This window comes from Ranitomeya variabilis, chromosome 4 (assembly GCF_051348905.1).
Source record: "Ranitomeya variabilis isolate aRanVar5 chromosome 4, aRanVar5.hap1, whole genome shotgun sequence".
NCBI lineage: Eukaryota > Metazoa > Chordata > Amphibia > Anura > Dendrobatidae > Ranitomeya > Ranitomeya variabilis.
Window position 1 is genome coordinate 340,359,536 of NC_135235.1, and position 21,434 is coordinate 340,380,969.

Here is a 21,434-nt window from a genome sequence, read left to right on the forward strand (position 1 = left end):
TATACTATCTGTCTTCTGCTATCTAGTAAGCGGACCTCAAATTTGCTAAGACTATTTTCCTGCTGCGTTTGTTGTTTCATCTGAACTCACCGTCATTATATGTGGGGGGCTACTGTCTTCTTTGGAATATTTCTCTAGAGGTGAGCCAGGTCTTATATTTCCCTCTGCTAGCTATTTAGGTCTTAGGCCAGAGCTGGGCATCTAGCGATAAATAGGAAATGCTACCTGGCTATTTCTAGTTGCGCGGCAGGCTTAGTTCATGGTCAGTATAGTTCCATCTTCCGAGAGCTTGTCCCTCTATAGGCTTGCTATGATCTCTGCCTGCAGAGATCATGACAGTCACCATGCTGGCAAGGTTTTCCACAGTGCACATGCTGGCCAGGTTTTGTGAGCAGAAGAGGCCAGTGGATGAATACCAGCTTCAACAAGCCATTTGGTATTCTGGTCAGCCTCCGCAAATAACAATTGAAGAGTGGGCATGGATGTCTGACATTTTGTTTGGTTTTCCAAGACATTGAGGACTTCACAAAGATGGTGAGCGGCGATGATGCCATAGTCAGCACAACTATTGCACTTCTGTGCATACTTAAACAGTCACTGCTTACAATTCAATATGAAACTTTGCATGCAGACCAGGTGGGGATGGAGGAAGACATAACACAGAGAGATTGTTGCCAGCCCAGCCTCATCTCGTGTGCTTAGTGTAGATTGGGTATCAATGAGAAGGTGGACCCTGAGGAGGTGGAAGAGGAGGAACAGTAGCTGGTGGCTAGCACAACAAAGTCTAGTAACCACATACCTATGACCCATTTCTCCTACATAGATGGACTGAGGATGGGAATGAGGAAGAAGAGAGGGAGGAGGAGATCGAGAGTCGTCATCATGGTAGAGACAGGGAAAGGTTGGCTGTATGGAAACAGGAACACATGGGCTACTTGCACAGTGAACAAGTCTGTAGGAACATGTTCACGCACCACCAAGAAACTTGAAGACACAAAAGAGCATAGTAAAACCAAAAACACTCAGTTTCAAAAAATCACAGTAATCCGCAAGTGCTAGTAAAAAGATGTAAAAAACAGGGTATTTGGTTGATACGTTTTTTGCAAACAATGTATACTAAGCTGCTCCACCAAACGTCAAGGTATACCCATATAGAGCAGTCCTAACTGATGTATGCAATCCCTATCTGATGTATTTAAAAACCTGATCATCTGTATATTACCTGTGGGAACAGGGTTGAGAGAGCAAATGTCCATGTGGACAAGCTGTTCCACTCAGCGTTATATACAATTTAACACTGTTATTGGTCCATTATGGTGGTATGTAAAACTTACAAAAAGTATAGAAGAATATTTCAGGATTTAAGTATTACATGCTTTCAGTGACATTTTGGTGGTATATAACAGTGTAAAAAAGCATTTGAATATTCTCTGGGGTACATATTTGTGATAAAAAAGCATTCAAAAAACTTTTAGAATTTTGCTGGGCTACATTTCTCAGCCATACATTATTACATGTTCTTGGGTCCATTTCATTGGTATGTAACTCTAAAAAAACTTGTTCAAATTTATATTGTTATTATCTTTATCACACATAGAGTATTACGTGTTCTTGGGTACATTTCGTTGGTGCATAACTCTCAAAAGATTTGTTAAAATTTTTATTACTATTATATTGATCGCCCATAGACTATTCCATGGTCTGGAGTACATTTCCTTGGTATATAACCCTCCATAAACTTGATCAAAATTTAATCGGTATTATATTGTTCATACATTAAATTTTACATATTCTTGGGTAATTTTCAGTGGTATAGAAGCCTCAAAAAACTTGTTCAAAATTTGATTGTTATTATATTGATCATCCATAGCCTATTCCATGGTCTGGAGTACATTTCCATGGCATATAATCCTCAAAAAACTTGTTCAATATTTATATTATATTGCTCATCCATAGAATTTTACATATTCTTGGATAGATTTCAGTGGCATATAAGTCTCAAAAAAGTGTTCAAAATTTAATCACTATTACATTCCTCACCCATAGACTATTTATATGAAACTCAAGGTTCGATTCTATTCGTTTAGACGTTCGCAGAACATGTTTACCAATACCGAATGGTTCAACAAATGTACCAGAGTCCCATTAGATTCAATGGGAGGCCAAACCAAACGTATACACAAAACCTAAAGGGATGACAAAACAGCTAAAATATGGGGCAGACACCATGAAAAGTGGCATCAATTGACCCACAATAGATATTTGCAAATGTCACTGCATCAGTCAGCCATGGGCCATGCATGAGGTATCAAGGTCTGGGCCTGCATTTACAGTTTGGAATTAAAGTTTCAACGAGGACCTCGTGGTTAAGTGAGCGGTGTACACCTTCTTAGCTGGGAGACCTGATACCTTATGCAACATTGGTGCAGATGTTTTCCTCTTCTGGATTGTGAATCTTTGGACTAGACCTCTAATGCCCATGGAATAGAATGTGTGAACAGCTCTGCAGAATGGCCATCTGTGGTTCCCCACAGTCAGCTGGGCATTTAGAAATTTGTGCGGGGTGAAACAAGGGTGACTGAGATGTCACCTCTGAGGATTGTACTGTGTATGATGTTAAGGTAAACAAAGAGGGGTAGAGGCCACTTGATGCAGTACTTGCTATCCACTGCAGCACATGCTCTTTTTTGCCCTAATCTACAAGGCGTACCGCTGTGTGGAAGCCAAAGAAAGGGAGTGGAGTAGCCTGTCCAGTAAGGCCTCTTTCACACTTCCGTCGTCTGGCGGCCGTCACAATCCGTCGGTGCAACGTATCGACAGATGCATCAAAAATAGTGTAAAACGGATGCAACGGATCCTTCACATCCGTTTTAGGCTTCTTTCACACTTCCGTCGGTAGTCGCCCATCACGAAGCGTCGGCGCGACGTACCAACGGAAGTGTTTGCTTTCACATTTTCGTCTGCGTTGCCGGGCAGGAAAGAGTCAGAGAGAGACATTTCCTGCCGGGCATGCACAGACGGGAAAACTGGATGCGATGTACAGAAAACCGTTCCCTTGAACGTTTTTCTGAGACGACGGGCCGCCAAAACCCGACTTATCCAGTGCACGACGAACGCAACGTGTGGCCATACATCGCGATCCGTCGGCAATACAAGTCTATGGGAAAAAATGCATCCTGTGGGCAAATATGCAGGATGCGTTTTTTTCCAAAACGACGCATTGCGACTAGTGTTGAGCGATACCGTCCGATACTTGAAAGTATCGGTATCGGATAGTATCGGCCGATACCCGAAAAGTATCGGATATCGCCGATACCGATACCCGATACCAATACAAATCAATGGGACACCAAGTATCGGAAGGTATCCTGATGGTTCCCAGGGTCTGAAGGAGAGGAAACTCTCCTTCAGGCCCTGGGATCCATATTAATGTGTAAAATAAAGAATTAAAATAAAAAATATTGATATACTCACCTCTCCGACGCAGCCTGGACCTTACCGCTGTGAACCGGCAGCCTTCTTTGCTTAAAATGAGCGCGTTCAGTACCTTCCATGACGTCACGGCTTCTGATTGGTCGCGTGCCGCTCATGTGACCGCCACGCGACCAATTAGAAGCCGCAATGTCATCCCTTAGGTCCTAAATTCCTAGAAGGGAATTTAGGACCTGAGGGATGACGTCGCGGCTTGTGATTGGTCGCGTGGCGGTCACATGAGCGGCACGTGACCAATCAGAAGCCGTGACATCATGGAAGGTGCTGAACGCGCTCATTTTAAGCAAAGAAGGCTGCCGGTTACTACCAGGGCGCATCCGAGGGTGAGTATATCCCTATTTTTTATTTTAATTCTTTATTTTTTACATGGATATGGATCCCAGGGCCTGAAGGAGAGTTTCCTCTCCTTCAGACCCTGGGAACCATACACTGGGAACTTCCGATTCCGATTCCCGATACCACAAAAGTATCGGATCTCGGTATCGGAATTCCGATACAGCAAATATCGGCCGATACCCGATACTTGCGGTATCGCAATGCTCAACACTAATTGTGACGGATATAAATAAACGGAAGTGTGAAAGTAGCCTTATCCGTTTTTCCATCCGTTTCATCCGTTTTTTTGACGGATCCGTTTTCCATACCTCCAAATGTGAGGCTCCCAAATGATTTGGCTACTGAAAAGTAATGGAAACCTACAGTATATATTGAGTGTTTTAACACCCCATCTTTGAGAGGGTTTAGAGCAAGTGGCAGAAATGGAAGGAGTTATAGCAAATATTGTTACCATCTATGCGGATTTTGCTTTTGAGGCCAATAGGTTAGCAGTGATTGTTCGGGAAAAGGAGGAAGCAAGAGAACGCATTCTTCATCAGCGATGTCGCCGACACCTTTGGATCCATCCGATTCTTGCATAGCGATTGACCCGTGGTGTCTATTCAACGCTGTACATGGAACTGAGGCAAAACCCGGAGAAGTTTTTCAATTACGTACGCATGAGAGCTGAAAACTTCGATGTTTTGGTGGAACGCATTGGAGAACTAATCAGGAGAAAGGACACTCTGATGGTGACACTTCGGTAAGCCTTTTTTTTTTTTTTGCTTTTATTTTGAATTCTCAGTCATCATACTTAAGGCTATGTGCACACGTAGCGGATTTTTTCTGCGGATACACAGTGGATTTGACACTGCGTATTTGCAGCATTTTTCCTTGTGATAACAGTACAATGTAAACCTATGGAAGATCACTGCGTTGCATTTTCTGCAGCATGTCAATTCTTTGTGCGTATTCCACAGCGTTTAACACCTGCTCCATAATAGGAATCCGCATGTGTAAATCTCAGGTTGAAATCCACACAACAGCCGCAGAAAATCCACGGTGAATCCCCAGGTAATCCGCAGTGCGTTCAACCTGTGTATTTTTCAATAAAGGTGCGGAAAAATCCCCATAGTATTCTTATACATGGGCACATGCCTTAAGCTGAATGTTATTGCTGGTAGTTTGTAATAATTATTATTATTTTTTTTTTTACACATTCCTTACCACTGGAGAATCCCTTTCCTCCCTCCATTATCAATTTCGGCTTGGGATTTCGACAATATCAGGCATAGTAAAACAGACCTGCCGGGCATTGTGGGATTGTTTGCAGGAGGAGTTCATCCCAAATCCATCAACGGAGAGGTGGCTGGAGATTGACGAAAATTTTGAGAAAAAAATTGTCATTTCCCAAATTGCTTGGGTGCCGTGGATGACAAGCACATAAGGATTGTTAAACCTGCAAGATCGGTCTCAGAATATTTCAATCAAAAAAATATTTTTCTATTGTGCTGATGGCCATAGCGGATGCCGAATGCAAATTCATGCTCCTCTTCGATGAGGCGGTCCACATCGATCCCACCATCCTCACCATCTGAGTCGGGAGCACGCTGTGAAGACTGTTAAATAAGAATAAAGAGAAAATTATTAAACTGAAATACACAACTACAAAAAGAAAAAACAAAAGGTACTTACTGGAGGCTGACCACTGCGGCGATCATGGCGCCGACCCTGGGAGCTGCTGGGAGGACCTTGATGGCATTGGCCAGAATGTGCAGCAGACTAGAAAAAAAATGAATTATGTTGGATGTAGGCATATGTTTTGTGTGTACTGTGATGTATGATGATCTGTTTTTTATGTGTTGGGTGCACTGTGATGTTTGACGGAACTGTTTCTGCACAACTTCCACTCTGCGCGGCCGCTCCAGGCATTTCTCCACCCACCCCGTCTCCTTCTGGGAGGCCTTCTGCTGCTTCAGCTTCCTGTGAAAGCATAATTAATGCATATAGTGTTAAATAAAAAGTTTAACAAGAACAAAAATAAAAAAATAAATTTTAAAATTACCTCAATACGCCTACGCTGTGAAGGAGAGTTCCCAGAAGAAGACATGTTAGAAGACACTTGTTAGCTACTATACAAATCATGTGCAAAGCTTTGTGGTCTTTAAAGGGAACCTGTCACCTGAATTTGGCGGGACCAGTTTTGGGTCATACGGGCGGGGTTTTCAGGTGTTTGATTCACCCTTTCCTTACCCGCTGGCTGCATGCTGGCCGCAATATTGGATTGAAGTTCATTCTCTGTCCTCCGGAGTACACGCCAGCGCAAGGCAATATTGACCCAAAACTGGTCCCGCCAAATTCGGGTGACAGGTTCCCTTTAATACTTACATCAGGAGTACTTTTTGCTGGCCTGTCTGGTTCGACTTCGGCCTGGTATGGCCTGGTACTGCAAGTATAAACACACTTGATAGCTACTAAACAAATTATACGCAAAGTTTTGTGGTCTCTAATACTTACATCAGGAGTACTTTTTGCTGGCCTGTCTGGTCCAACTTCGGCCTGGTATGGCCTGGTCCTGCAAGTATAAAAAAATTATAAAATTAGTAGATGGTAGCCTGATTCTAACACATCGGGTATTCTAGAATATGTATGTAGTTTATTTATGAAGATTTTAGAATAATACATTGAATACACAGGATTGTACCTGTCGCTGATTATTTGCGGCTGGCCATGTAGTATATAACAGCCCATGTAGTAAATAGCACAGCTACGTAGTATATTGCACAGCCACGTAGTATATAACACAGCCCATGGAGTACATAGCACAGCCACGTAGTATATAGCACAGCCCACGGAGTGTATAACAGCCCACATAGCATATAACACAGCCACATAGTATATAACAGCCTACGCACGCAGTATATAACACAGCCACAAAATACTTGTAAGGGGGCACCACGGACCGTGGGATACCACCAGGACCTATACAGAGATGAACATACACAAAGAAGAACAGACTAGGTCCTATAAATGGGGATCAAAAAGGCATTAGCAAACGGAGCAGTCACGTGATATGCGACCAAAAGGTACCACAGGGAGAATTTCAAGGCCGCATCCCCTGACGAAGCCACCCTGTGTGGTGGCCACACGCGTTGGGTCTCTTAGTGACCCACATTAGGACTCCCATTAGAGGCTTTACAGGTCCAGGCAACACATGCCCCTGGGTAGTATACATTGATTGCCTTGTTTTACATGCGGCCTTGAAATTCTCCCTGTGGTACCTTTTGGTTGCATATCACAAGTGACTGCTCCGTTTGCTAATGCCTTTTTGTCATTATGTATTGTATGCATTTATATGCACATTTGCTTTTCTATTTCTAGGCAGTTTTGTGAGATATGGTCCTTATACTGTACCTTGGGTGTAGGGATTAGCAAGCTCGTATGAGCTTCACATAGTTGTTATTTTCTATATCTGTCATCAGTACTTTGTACATAGGTTTAAATTACTCGGGGGAGTCCCAAGGTACTATAGCCAACATGGCCAGGTTGGTTCGTGTACTTACATATTGTATATGATGTTATATGGTTGAGTCCTACGTGGTTTACTGCCATATTAGGGGCTGTAAAGGTTAGCATTGTCATGCTTTTTAAATGTTTTTAAATGTGTTTTTGTCACTTCTGTATTTTCCAAAAAAAGCTGTGTTTACATTCATGTCATATCCGTTGTGGTGATCCCCATTTATAGTTCTTCTTTGTGTATGTATATAACACAGCCCACGTAGTGTATAACACAGCCCACGTAGTGTATAACACAGGCCACGCAGTGTATAACACAGGCCACGCAGTGTATAACACAGGCCACGTAGTGTATTGCACAGCCCACATAGTATATTGCACAGCCCACGTAGTATATAGCACAGTCCACGCAGTATATTGCACAGCCCACGTAGTACATTGCACAGCCCACGTAGTACATTGCACAGCCCACGTAGTATATTGCACAGCCCACGTAGTATATTGCACAGCCCACATAGTATACAGCACAGCCCACGCAGTATATTGCACAGCCCACATAGTACATTGCACGGCCCACGCAGTACATTGCACAACCCACGTAGTATTTTGCACAGCCCACGTATTATATTGCACAGCCCACGTAGTATATTGCACAGCCCACGCAGTATATAGCAATGTGGGCATCATATCCCTGTTAAAAAAAAGAATTAAAATAAAAAGTAGTTATATACTCACCTTCCATTGGCCCCGGATCCAGGCAAAGTGGTTACCGACGCTCTTCACGCTCTCCAGTCCCAAGAGTGCATTGCGGTCTCGCGAGATGATGATGACGTAGTGGTCTCACGAGACCGCTACGTCATCATCTCGCGAGACCGCAATGCATGGAGCGGTCACCGGAGCGTCGCGAGGAGCAGGAAAGGCCGGTTCTGGATCCGAGGGACGGACGGTGAGTATATAACGATTTTTAATTTTTTACATTATTTTTAACATTAGATCTTTTAACTATTGATGCCGCATAGGCAGCATCAATAGTAAAAAGTTGGTCACACAGGGATAATAGCAGCGGTAATGGAGTGGATTACCTGCGGCATAACGCGGTCCGTTACCGCTGCCATTAACCCTGTGTGAGCGCTGACTGGAGGGGATTATGGAGCGGGAACTGACTGCGGGGAGTAAGGAGCAGCCATTTTGCCGCCGGACTGTGCCCGTCGCTAATTGGTTATGGCCGTTTTGTCGCGACCAATTAGCGACTTGGATTTCCATGACAGACAGAGGCCACAACCAATGAATATCCGTGACAGACAGACAGACAGAAAGAAAGACAGAAGGACAGACAGAAAGATGGAAGTGACTCTTAGACAATTATATAGTAGATGTGTAGGCAGCTGAATTAGAACATAAAAAGTTGCTCCACAGCTAGTATGATTTAAAGACATCCCCCCCCAAAATGATCCCCATAGTTAAGTAATTTAATAGATTTATAAACCACCCTGCTCAAATGTTATATCTGAGTAATGTGCAATCAGGCAAAAAAACCACTGTTCTGTAACCCCAAAAAAATATACAAGAGGCACACAAGTTTGAGCTTGATATCCTCCCCCCATAATATGCGCTATGCACAAGCTGGCAAACCCTCCCCCCCCAAAAAAAAAAAGAAAAAAAATTGACAAAAACACCCTCCTTCAAAGCTTAAATGCCTAAACACCAGTTGAAAATTTATTGACCACATATGCTATTTTTAAACATCCCTTTAACCTCTTTCTGACATATGACGTACTATCCCGTCGAGGTGGTAGGGGGCCATATGACCACTGGCAGGATAGTGTCATCACCGATCAGCCGCGCTCACGGGGGGAGCGCGGACGATCGGGTCCGGGTGTCAGCTATCGCAGCTGACATCCGGCACTATGTGCCAGGAGTGGTCACGGGCCGCTTCTGGCACATTAACTCCCGGAACACTGAGAGCAAACATGATCGCTGCATTCCAGCGGCATAGGGAAGCATCGCGCAGGGAGGGAGCACCCAGCTTGCTTCCCTGAGACCCTCGGAGCAACGCGATGTGATCGTGTTGCTCCGAGGGTCTCCTATCTCCTCCTCCCTGCAGGTCCCGGATGCAAAATGTCCGTGGGGCTGCTTCCAGGTAATGCAGGGAGGTGGCTTACAAGCGCCTGCTCAGAGCAGGCGCCAGCAAGCCTCCCTGCAGTGCCTGTCAGATCGATGATCTGACACAGTGCACTGCAAAGTGTCAGATCAGCGATCTGACACTATATGGTCATGTCCCCCCCGGGACAAAGTAAACAAGTAAAAAAAAAAATATTTACATTTGTAAAAAAAAAAAATCCTAAATAAAGAAAAAATATTATATTGCTCCAATAAATATATTTCTTTATCTAAATAAAAAAAGCAAAAACAATAAAAGTGCACATATTTAGTATCGCCGTGGCCGTAACAACCCAACCTATAAACCTGTCCCACTAGTTAACCCCTTCAGTGAACATCGTAAAAAAAAAAAAAAAGGGGCAAAAAACAATGCCTTATTATCATACCACTAGTGTTGAGCATTCCGATACTGCAAATATCGGGATATTCGCTGTATCGAAATTCCGATACCGAGTTCCGATATTTTTGCGATATCGGATACCGGAATCGGAAGTTCCCACAGTGCAAAAATGCAGTATAATTGAGTGTGGGCGGTGCGTGGACGGAGACTGCGTGTCTCTGTGCGGGCAGGGTCTGTGCGGGACCGTGCGTGGTCTATGCGTGCCTGCCGGAGGGTCTGTACGGCCTGCCGGGGGGTCTATGCGGCCTTCCGGGGGGTCTGTGCGGCCTCTCCGGGGTCTGTGTGGCTTGCCAGGGGGTCTGTGCAACCTCTCTGGAGTCTGTGCGGCCTCTCTGGGGTCTGTGCGGCTTGCCGGGGGGTCTGTATGGCCTGCCGGGGGTCTTTGTGTCTGTGCATGCATCGTCCGATGGGACTACAAGTCCCATCGGGCTATGCCTGCTACACTGTCAGTGATTGACACATTAGCCAATGATGGGACAGTAGTAGTCCCATCATCCGGCTAATGTGTTGAATGTAAAAAAAAAAGAAAAAGAAAACACTCCATACATGATACATACATGCTACATACATGCTACATACTACATACATGCTACATGCTACATGCATGCTACATGCATGCTACATACATGCTACATACGTACCACATACATACATACATGCTACATACATGCTACATACAAGCTACATACAAGCTACATACATGCTACATACATACTACATACATTTACATACATGCTACATACATACATGCTACATACATGCTACATACATGCTACATAATACATACATACATACATGCTTCATGCATGCTACATACATGCTACATTCTGTAGGGGTTGTACTAGCTCAGGTGCGGCAGGTGACACTCAGGAGACACGTTTCCTTAGAAGTTCACAGGGTTTATTGCTCCATAAACCACATTGCAACAGGAACAACAGGTAAACAGTCTTACGTCAGACAGATGATTCCTCAATGTCCATAATAGACCTCTCTCTCAGGTCTGTGGGCACACAGACTGTGCTATGTCCAGCACGTAGGCTCTCCAGCCTAAATATGGTCTCTGTGTGTTGTTCAGGACGTCTGTCCCCACGTGGAACCGTCCAACACACAGGCCACTCTGCAGTCTCCAGCCAGGACACATGGAAGTGTGTCCACCCTGACAGACTCCCACACACTCACCATGTGCTGCACACACCTCCTTTACATAGGTGTAACTACACCCAGGTACCTGTCACATGGCCAGTCAGGTGAGCATGACATCACCACAGGTCCTTACACACAAAACCATCTTACGTGTTCAGACGCGCCTCTTTGGGTGGGTTTGTAGGTGACTGAACCCACCCATCTCTCCAATCACCTGGAAGCCTTCCCAATGTAAACAAATCCCTCAGCAGTAGATCTGCTTGAGCAAAACATACCCAGGCTTCCATCACAGGGCCACCCACCTCTGCGATACATACCGTCCATTAATCACATGACCGGTTGCTATGCCACATATTCCCCCCCTCTGCTTAAAGCCGTGGGGCTTGGCACTTTCTATTACCCGACCAGAGATCCCTCTCTGTCGTCCCTGACAGTCAAACCGTCTGTCAAAGTCAGGACCTGTTACTGAACCCTTTCGTCGGCATTCGTCAACCATTTCCGTCACACCCTTTGATAAAGACGACCCCTTGTCATCTCGTCTGCTATAGGATCTCCCGCTTAGGTCACTGAGCCCTGAGCTAACTGAAGAGTCACTATTTCTACCTGTTTCATCAGGCCACCTTCTCCCATGGTCTTTATTGCCTGGAGAGCAATCCACCCATTTTTCTCTATGTCCTCTGTTAGCTTCAGCTTGAGGACTTCCAGTCTTACGCGAACTTCTTCGCCTCTCTGGCAGCTGTTTATTAGCTTGCAGTCTCTCAAGTCTCAGCTGCTCTACCTCCCTTAGGTATGCCATGCTATATTCCAGGAGCATGCGGATATTCCTAAGACTCTCTCTGGATCCGACAACCAGGAACGGAACCATCCCATCTTCACCCATGACCTGGACCTCTTCATCAGCCGGTATCCTCAGTCTCTTCAGACCGGATTTATCCACCATCTCCTGCATCACTCTCCCAAGTTTCCCAATGACTTTTGCCATCAGAACTTTGGGTACTTGGACTGTGTCTTCCACTAAGCCCAACCGACTAAGAGCTTTCCTTTCACGCTCCAAACGTCGAACGGCTTCATCATTCTTCAGAATGATCCTCTGTTTTGTACGGAGGCAGTGTAGGTGCATCTCTTCAGCATCAGGTACTTCATCATACTGAGCCACTTCACTCTTTCCGGGCATTGCAGATGTGGGTCTACTACAGGTCTGTTCTAACCCCAGCCCGTCACTAACTACCTCAGTGCTAGGGTTTGTCAGAGATAAAGTGACCTCCTCATCAAGGACAATAACGTTATCTGCACCTGACCCTGTCTCTTCCTCACCATCTCTCTTCTCAGAGGGTGTAACCTGTCCCGCCTTTCTGCGGCCCCCACGACGAGATGAAGATCGGTGATTTTTACTCGACTCCTCCTTACTGCACTTTTTTTCCCTTTGCGCTCGAGTGACAGTCTGGATAGGAGTCACCCCCTCTCACTCTGTCATCCTGGAACAGCAAGTCCCCATTTAAACAGGTGTCAGACCTACACTTTCTTCCGGTCACCCGTAACTCTGGACTATTGACCTTAGGTGTCACTATCTCCTTTTCATACATCACACCACTCGGAATCACTACAGCCGCCTGTTGTGGTGGGGCTCCCTTAGGGTCATTCTGACTCCGTTCTGAGCAATCTGACACTCCCCTTTCCTCCCACAAGTCCCAAAACCTTTCAAAGTCCTGGCCTATTACAACAGGGAATGGCAAGTCTGGGACTACAGGTACATCATGGCTGGCAATAATAGTGTAATAATAATAATAAAAAGCATCTTTTATTGTGTGACAGCTGCCAATCATAAAAATCCACATAAAAAACCCACTATAAATAGTAAATCAAAACCCCCTTCATCACCCCTTTAGTTAGGGATAAATAATAAAATAAAAAAATGTATTTATTTCCATTTTCCCATTAGGGTTAGGGTTAGGGTTGGGCTAAAGTTAGGGTTAGGGTTGGGGCTAAAGTTAGGGTTAGGGCTAAAGTTAGTATTATGGTTGGGGCTAAAGTTAGGGTTGGGGCTAAAGTTAGGGATGGGGCTAAAGTTAGGGATGGGGTTTGGATTACATTTACGGTTGGGATTTGGGTTAGGGGTGTGGTTAGGGTTATGGTTGGGATTTGGGTTAGGGGTCTGTTGGAGTTAAGGTTGTGGTTAGGGTTGGGATTAGGGTTAGGGGTGTCTTTGGGTTAGGGTTCCAGTTAGAATTGGGGGGTTTCCACTGTTTAGGCACATCAGGGGCTCTCCAAACCCGACATGGCGTCCGATCTCAATTTCAGCCAATTTTGCATTGAAAAGTCAAACGGCGCTCCTTCCCTTCCGAGCTTTGCCATGTGCCCAAACAGTGGTTTACCCCCACATATGGGGTATCAGCGTACTCAGGACAAATTGCGCAACAACTTTTGGGGTCCAATTTCTTCTGTTACCGTTGGGAAAATAAAAAAGAGTGGGCAAAAATATCATTTTTGTGAAAAAATAAAGGTTTTTTTTATTTTAACAGCTCTACATTATAAACTTGTGTGAAGCACCTGTTGGGTCAAAGTGCTCACCACACATCTAGAAAAGTTTCTTAGGGGGTCTACTTTCCAAAATGGCATCACTTGTGGGGGGTTTCAATGTTTAGGCACATCAGAGGCTCTCCAAACGCGACATGGCGTCCTATCTCAATTCCAGTCAATTTTGCATTGAAAAGTCAAATGGCGCTCCTTCCCTTCCGAGCTCTGCGATGCACCCAAACAGTTGTTTACCCCCACATATGGGGTATCAGAGTACTCAGGACAAATTGCACAAAAACTTTTGGGGTCCAATTTCTCCTGTTACCCTTGGTAAAATAAAACAAATTGGAGCTGAATTAAATTTTTTGTGAAGAAAAGTAAAATGTTCATTTTTTGTAAAACATTCCAAAAATTCCTGTGAAACACCTGAAGGGTTAATAAACTTCTTGAATGTGGTTTTGAGCACCTTGAGGGGTGCAGTTTTTAGAATGGTGTCACACTTGGATATTTTCTATTATATAGACCCCTCAAAGCGGCTTCAAATGTGATGTGGTCCCTAAAAAAAATGGTGTTGTAAAAATGAGAAATTGCTGGTCAACTTTTAACCCTTAAAGCTCCATAACAAAAAAAATGTTGGTTCCAAAATAGTGCTGATGTAAAGTAGACATGTGGGAAGTGTTACTAATTAAGTATTTTTTGTGATATATCTCTGTGATTTAAGGGCATAAAAATACAAAGTTGGAAAATTCCGAAATTTTCAAAATTTTTGCCACATTTCTGTTATTTTCACAAATAAATCTCAGTAATATCAAAGAAATGTTATCAATATCGTGAAGTACAATATGTCAAGAGAAAACAATGTCAGAATAATCAGGATCCGTTGAAGCGTTCCAGAGTTATAACCTCATAAAGGGACAGTGGTCAGAATTGTAAAAATTGGCCCGGTCATTAATTTGCAAACCACTCTTGGGGGTAAAGGAGTTAAAAAAATCAAATTGTGCTATTCAAATATTCATACACCTTTTATTTAAAAAAATAAACCCTCAACCAACTCTGTATTGCATGTTGTGTTTTCCAGTTTTACATACGCCACACTTTAAAATTTACCTTTGTGAAATTATTCTTCGTACAGTTTGAAGATAAATTTGAATTAATTTTTTCTTATTTTTTAAACATCACAAGTAGGAGCTACAATGCTCTTTTTTTTAAATACAAGTACATTCACTGCTAATTCTGTAACCAATACACGTAAATTGTAAAAAAACCCCAAAAAACGGACACACAGACACGCAGCACACACACACACACGCACACTCACACACACACACACACACAGACACCACATTTTACACACATAAAAATAAAGGCTGCACGCAGCACACACACCGCCATTACACACACATGCCACACACACTGACACCACATTTTATACCCACATGCCACACTACTTTGGAAATACATGACAATAATAAAAAAAAATAAGAAAAAGGCTGCACACACACACAAAAATGTCAGGACTCATGCTGGCTGGCAGGCCTCTGGCTGGCTGGTAAGTCCTCTGGCTCGCAGGACGCTGCCTGGCAGGCAGGCCTCTGGCTGGCTAGTAGTCCTCTGGCTGGTAGTCCTCTGGATGGCTGGCTGGCAGGAGTATTGATTAGTGTTGAGCATTCCGATACTGCAAATATCGGGTATCGGACGATATTTGCTGTATCGGAATTCCGATACCGAGTTCCGATATTTTTGCGATATCGGAAATCGGAATCGGAAATGTGCGGTGCGTATGGTTCCCAGGGTCTGGAGGAGAGGAGACTCTCCTTCAGGCCCTGGGATCCATATTCATGTAAAAAATAAATAGTAAAAATAAAAAATATTGATATACTCACCCCTCCGGCGGCCCCTGCTCTTAGCGGTACCTCCGTTCCTAAGAATGCAGGGAGTGAAGGACCTTCGATGATGTCGCGGCTTGTGATTGGTCGCGTGAGCGGTCACATGAGCGGTCACGTGACCAATCACAAGCCACGACGTCATCGAAGGTCCTTAACTCTGCATTCTTAGAAACGGAGGCACCGCTAAGAGCAGGGGCCGCCGGAGGGGTGAGTATATCAATATTTTTTATTTTTATTATTTATTTTATACATGAATATGGATCCCAGGGCCTGAAGGAGAGTTTCCTCTCCTTCAGACCCTGGGAACCATTCCGATATTTTGTGTCCCATTGATATGCATTGGTATCGGGTATCGGTATCGGCGATATCCGATATTTTTTGGATATCGGCCAATCCAATCCGATACCGATACCTTTGCATATCGGAAGGTATCGCTCAACACTAGTCTTGATGGCTAGCAGGAGTCTTGCTGGCACATTGAGGAATGAAGCCACAGGCCAGGTTTATATAGATTTGGGGCTGTCTGGCCAATTGGCTACTAAATACTGATTTGAAGCATGCTCAGTGTAAAAAACAGAATCAAGTGCTGGATTCCGTCATGTGACGTACCACGACGGATCTTGCGTCCATAGGCTTCCATGCTAGCCAACGACGTATGCCGCAGGATCCATTGTGGCACGTTTTTCCGACGCAGACAAAAAACGTTTCATTGTACATTTTTTCCAGACGACGTGTTGACAAATTCTGACGGATCTAGTGCACGACGGACAAAACGTGTGGCCATGCATCATGATTAGTGTTGAGCATTCTGATACCGCAAGTATCGGGTATCGGACGATATTTGCGGTATCGGAATTCCGATACCAAGTTCCGATATTTTTGCGATATCGGGAATCGGTATCGGGATGCATATTCGTGTGTAAAATAAAGAATAAAAATAAAAAATGTTGATATACTCACCCCTCCGGCGGTCCCTGCTCTTAGCGGTGCCTCCGTTCCTAAGAATGAGCGCGTGAAGGACCTTCGATGACGTCGCGGCTTGTGATTGGTCGCGTGAGCGGTCACATGAGCGGTCACGCGACCAATCACAAGCCGCGACGTCATCGAAGGTCCCTCACGCGCTCATTCTTAGGAACGGAGGCTGCCGGTTGCAGCGGTTACAACCTGGGCGCGTCCGAGGGTGAGTATATCCCTATTTTTTATTTTTATTCTTTATTTTACACATGAATATTGATCCCAGGGCCTGAAGGAGAGTTTCCTCTCCTTCAGACCCTGGGAACCATCCACGATCACTTCCGATATTTGTGTCCCATTGACTTGTATTGGTATCGGGTATCGGTATCGGCGATATCCGATATTTTTCGGATATCGGCCGATACTATCCGATACTGATACTTTCAAATATCAGAAGGTATCGCTCAACACTAGTCACGATCCGTCGTTAATACAAGTCTATGAGAAAAAACGCATCCTGCGGGCAAATTCGCAGGATCCGTTTTTTCACAAAATGACGCATTATGACGGAAAATGAAAGAAAGAAGTGTGAAAGAGGTCAGGTGTGAAACAGGTGTTGTCAGTAGTCTTTGGATATACTCTTTTGGAAGTGCATCTGAACAGCAAGGTGGATTGCTGTTGAGGGGAGATAGAGAGAAAAAAAAAAAAATCTATAAATCTTCAGCACAGCGAGTGTGAGCGAGCTGAGTGTGACCTGAGTGTAAGGCTGGAGTCACACATGGCGTAAGACAATACGCCACGTATTATACGTCCGTACTACGGCCGTAATACGGAGAAATGTTCCCAAAATAGTGATCCGTAGTCAGGGTGTGTCAGCGTATTTTGCGCATGGCATCCTCCGTATGTAATCCGTATGCCATCCGTACTGCGAGATTTTCGTGCAGGCTTGCAAAACCGACATCTAATGGATTTATGTGCTCAAATGTTAGGGAAAACATATATACAGTATATATATATATATATATATATATATGTCATTGAGAAACATATATATATATTCTGTATTTAGATTTCATTCAGCGCGATATCTTTGAACAGCCGCTAATTCAATTGCCGGCTTTTCATTTCTCCTGCACAAACCCGACAGGATATGAGACATGGTTTACATACAGTAAACCATCTCATATCCCCCTTTTTTTGCATATTCCACACTACTAATGTTAGTAGTGTGTATGTGCAAAATTTCAGCGCTGTAGCTGCTGAAATAAAGGGTTAAATGGCGGAAAAAATTGGCGTGGGCTCCCGCGCAATTTTCTCCGCCAGAGTGGTAAAGCCAGTGACTGAGGGCAGATATTAATAGCCAGGAGAGGGTCCATGGTTATTGGCCCCCCCGTGGCTAAAAACATCTGCCCCCAGCCACCCCAGAAAAGGCACATCTGGAAGATGCGCCTATTCTGGCACTTGGCCACTCTCTTCCCACTCCCTGTAGCGGTGGGATATGGGGTAATGAAGGGTTAATGCCACCTTGCTATTGGAAGGTGACATTAAGCCAGATTAATAATGAAGAGGCGTCAATTATGACACCTATCCATTATTAATCCAATTGTTGGAAAGGGTTAAAAAACACACAAACACATGATTTAAAAGTATTTTAATGAAATAAACACAGCGGTTGTTGTAATAATTTATTGCTCTCTCATTCCATTTTCAGACCCTCGCTTGGCAAAACAATTAACACACAAGATACATACCCTCTCTGATGAACTGTCACGTCCCACGAAGTAATCCATCTGAAGGGGTTAACTAATATTACAGGCAGAGCTGCGATAAACCACTCGCTCGTGCCTGTAATCCCCGGGTGCTGAAAGGAAAGCAGTGATCTATACTTACATTCAGTCGCGGTGATGCGCCCCTGCTGGATGTTCTCATGAACTGCAGCCTGGGAACTTTTTCCCACGCTCCAGGTCATATGAGGACATCCACCAGGGGGCGCATCACCGCGACTGAAGGAAATGTAGGTCAATGACCTATAGTTACCTTCAGTCGCGGTGATGCGCCCCCTGGTGGATGTCCTCATATGACCTGGAGCGTGGGAAAAAGTTCCCAGGCTGCAGTTCATGAGAACATCCAGCAGGGGCGCATCACCGCGACTGAATGTAAGTATAGATCACTGCTTTCCTTTCAGCACCCGGGGATTACAGGCACGAGCGAGTGGTTTATCGCAGCTCTGCCTGTAATATTAGTTAACCCCTTCAGATGGATTACTTCGTGGGACGTGATCGGACATCAGAGAGGGTATGTATATTGTGTGTTTATTATTTTGCCAAGCGAGGGTCTGAAAATGGAATGAGAGAGCAATAAATTATTACAACAACCGCTGTGTTTATTTCATTAAAATACTTTTAAATCATGTGTGTGTGTGTTTTTTAACCCTTTCCAACAATTGGATTAATAATGGATAGGTGACATAATTGACGCCTCTCCATTATTAATCTGGCTTAATGTCACCTTCCAATAGCAAGGTGGCATTAACCCTTCATTACCCCATATCCCACCGCTACAGGGAGTGGGAAGAGAGTGGCCAAGTGCCAGAATAGACGCATCTTCCAGATGTGCCTTTTCTGGGGTGGCTGGGGGCAGATGTTTTTAGCCACGGGGGGGCCAATAACCATGGACCCTCTCCTGGCTATTAATATCTGCCCTCAGTCACTGGCTTTACCACTCTGGCGGAGAAAATTGCGCGGGAGCCCACGCCAATTTTTTCCGCCATTTAACCCTTTATTTCAGCAGCTACAGCGCTGAAATTTTGCACATACACACTACTATCATTAGTAGTGTGGAATATGCAAAAAAAAAGGGGATATGAGATGGTTTACTGTATGTAAACCATGTCTCATATCCTGTCGGGTTTGTGCAGGAGAAATGAAAAGCTGGCAATTGAATTACCGACTTTTCACTAACAGCGCTGCGTATTTCTCGCAAGTCACACTGCTGGTCCGTGTGGAATCCGTATTTTTCTCGCCCCCATAGACTTTCATTGGCGTATTATTTGCGCAATACGCTGACAAACGCAGCATGCTGCGATTTTGTACGGCCGTAGAACGCCGTATAATACTGAACCGTAATATACGGCTAATAGGAGCAGCCCCATTGAGAAGCATTGTGCCGTATGTAATGCGAGTTTTACGTACGTAGTTTTTGCGCTCTTACGTACGTAAAACACGCATGTGTGACCCCGGCCTAAGTGTGAACGGCGGTAAGTGTGTGACTTGTGATTCAGTGACTTTGGAATCAGGGAGTTTCCAAGGGAGGAATTGCTTCTTTTTTTTTTTTTGTTTAATTAATACTTTGTATTTATTTTTAATTAACGTTTCTGTGTGGTGCAATCCCCATTAGGAAATGTGCTCCACAATTGTTAATGCCATCCAGTGTACATCTTGCCACATGTATGCAGTCCTTGACCAGCCGGTCGAGGGTGCATACTGCTGTGCGAGATGTGAGCACATTGTGCATTTGGAAACCCAGATACTGGATCTAAATGTGCAGCTGGCAACACTGAGATCCATAGACAATATGGAGAGGAGTCTTCTGCTCACAGAGCAGACGCTCAATGGGATAGATGAGGAGGGGGATGGTAGGATGGAGCTGCAGGACTGTGTGGCAGTTAGCTGGGTGACAGATAGAAGGCGGGGTAGAGGGAAGAGTGCCAGGGAGGCTAGTCCTGATCTGGCACACCCCAATAAGTTTGCTAAGTTGGCGGATGAGGGGGGTGCCAGTACAGGGGTAGCACTGCTGCAGCCAGGCATGTCCTCTGAAAGCCGGAGGAGTGACTGCTCCAGTAAGGAGGGAAAAAGGAGAGCAGGGCAGGCCAGACAGGTGCTGGTAGTGGGGGACTCAATTATTAGGGGAACAGATAGGGCAATCTGTCACAAAGACAGGGATCGTCGGACGGTGTGCTGCCTACCTGGCGCTCGAGTCCGACACATCGCTGATCGGGTGGACAGATTACTGGGAGGGGCTGGTGAGGACCCAGCGGTCATGGTGCACATTGGCACAAATGACAAAGTTAGAGGTAGGTGGAAGGTCCTTAAAGATGATTTCAGGGAATTAGGCTGCAAGCTGAAAGCAAGGACCTCCAACGTGGTATTTTCCGAAATACTGCCTGTACCACGTGCCACGCCAGAGAGGCAACGGGAGATTAGGGAGGTTAATAAGTGGCTCAAGAATTGGTGTAGGAAGGAGGGGTTTGGGTTCCTGCAGAACTGGGCCGACTTCTCAGTTGGCTACAGGCTCTACGCTAGGGACGGGCTGCACCTCAATGGGGAAGGTGCAGCTGTGCTGGGGGAGAAAATGGTTAGAAGGTTGGAGGAGTGTTTAAACTAGGGATTGGGGGGGAGGGTATTCATTTTATAGGAGGGGAAGATAGTGCAGATAGAGACCTGGGCACAAATAAGGAAGTTGGGGGTGGCGGTGGCATGGGGGGTGGGGTTAGAACAGTTAGTAATTTAAGAAAGAATAGAGGTACAGAGAGTAACATCAAGTGCATGTATACTAATGCCAGAAGCCTCGCCAACAAAATGGATGAATTAGAACTAATGTTGTTGGAGCATAATTATGACATGGTGGGGATATCTGAGACGTGGCTGGATGAGAGCCATGACTGGGCTGTTAACTTGCAGGGCTATAGCCTTTTCAGAAATGACCGTACAGATAAGCGAGGGGGTGGGGTGTGTCTGTATGTAAAATCGACCTTAAAACCCATCCTGCGTGATAATATAGGTGAATCTAATGAAAATGTAGAGTCTCTGTGGGTGGAGATAAGGGGAGGGGGAAAAAATAATAAATTACTGATAGGGGTTTGTTATAAATCTCCAAAACTAATGGAAGCAATGGAGAATATCCTCGTAAAGCAAATAGATGAAGCTGCGACTCAAGGAGAAGTTATTATTATGGGGGACTTCAACTACCCTGAAATAGATTGGGGAACAGAAACCTGCAGTTCCAGCAAAGGTAATCGTTTTTTGACAACTATGAGAGACAATTACCTTTCACAA